Genomic DNA, 1,634 nt, shown 5'->3' with positions numbered 1-1,634 from the left:
TGTTTAAAAAACCAGCATGCACCCACTAATTGCAATGGGAATGAATTATAACATAGCTAGTGAATAAATAACGAGGGCCCAGCATATATGCTACAATATTTATTGTGTCAGCCAGTGGTTTAGAGAGTTTCTAGGATAGAGTTTCATTGCTTTCTGAATATCTAGGATAGCTTGTGTCTCTGGCTGGAGGTGATGTTTCTAAACTGATGATATCCATCAGCCCATAGTGTTGAGACAGGTACTGTAGATGCTAGGATTGTGTAGCAGTCTGTCAGTAGCCCACAGGATTAGCAGAGGAGGCAAAGGCGTGAAGCAAACCATGATCAAGACATGGGTTTTCCCACTTCCAGAGCAAAGAGAGGCTCTCATTGACTGGCGTAAGGTTGGCTTCTAGGTCATGGCAGAGGACAAAGAGCAGAATTAGTTTTTGATCCAAAAAAAGGTGTTCCTTTCCTATCCCTATCAGTCTTTGTGAGTTTTAAAAAAAAATATGGATAAAGAGTGAGGGTCAATGGTTATGTCAGATCATGTAAAGGATCAAAAGAATCAGTGCATGTAGTCAACTCATCATCTCTGAGACACCCAAAAAGAGCCATAAGTGAAGCCATTTCTAAAAGTAAATGTGTACACTGACTAAAGCACCCATCCCTTAAAGTCAATAAGATGTAGCAGGATCAAAGACAAATGTAACTATTTTTTTTTAAACTTTGTTTAAAAAAGGACTAATGAATCTACCTTCTACCTTCTTAAATGGGTCACTTTGTGCGTAAGCTTGTGGTTTTTCCTCTCTTCAGGCCATTAAGCAAATGGTGAATAGATGGATTTGCTTGCAGGCTGATCCAAACAGTGAAGGTGGAATTGAATAGTAAGTCCCATTATGGGAGCCGGCTGCATTTTGTGGGTTTCAAACCTATGAACTATAAAGGCACAGATGATGAACATATATTGAAAGAGCCACAGAGGAGGGGGCACAAAATGAGGTGATGCAAGACCATGCAGTCATACATTTTTACTGTTGACTAGGCTAAACCAGATGGCAGCAGAGAGCAGGTTTGCAGGGCCGAGTTTAATCCAGCACATTTTGAAGCAAGAGGGGGCCCGTCAGGCTGGTGCTGCCTCTGGGCACAGTTGGTGAAATTTCGGAAATTTGAACTGAGACAAAGAATCTGCAATTTTAGTATCCAAATTGGACTTTTAAGTCGACTTACAAGAATACATTGATATTCCCTAAATGACACAGTGTTTAGTCCTATGCTATCCATATCAATATTACCTCTGCAACCATCATAAAAACACAGGAATCTGTAGTGCCGCAAGGGCACGGCATGTGGAAAAAATATAAACACCTTGATTCTCAGTTTGTTTACACTGGTGTATCTTTAGCATAACTTCACAATCAGCTCCAGAGCTGGTCATTTGGCATTTGGCAGCTGCTATGAAGCATTGATTCAATATACAATGCTCCACAGAGCAAGCCACGGAACAGGTTCTGCGCTCTGACAGCGAGGCCGAAAGAGAGTATGCCGACTGCAGCCTCTCTTCCACCCCCTCGGACACAGACAGTGAATGGGAGCTCCCCCTGCATTCCGGTTCCGAGGACAGCTCAGGTAAAGAGAATGATGGCAACATGGAGG

General features: G+C 42.4%; 1 pseudogene; it reads right to left on the bottom strand.

Moving 5' to 3' along the window:
* Positions 1–287: 287 nt before the first annotated feature.
* LOC148190113 (uncharacterized) lies at positions 288–1,003 on the bottom strand (annotated as a pseudogene).
* Between the last annotated feature and the right edge of the window lie 631 nt (positions 1,004–1,634).

The sequence above is a fragment of the Plectropomus leopardus genome, chromosome 2, assembly GCF_026936395.1.
Source record: "Plectropomus leopardus strain MGB_pleo_1.0 chromosome 2, ASM2693639v1, whole genome shotgun sequence".
Classification (NCBI taxonomy): domain Eukaryota; kingdom Metazoa; phylum Chordata; class Actinopteri; order Perciformes; family Serranidae; genus Plectropomus; species Plectropomus leopardus.
Note: the sequence above shows the minus strand (reverse complement) of the source record. Positions and strands in the feature narration are given on the sequence as shown.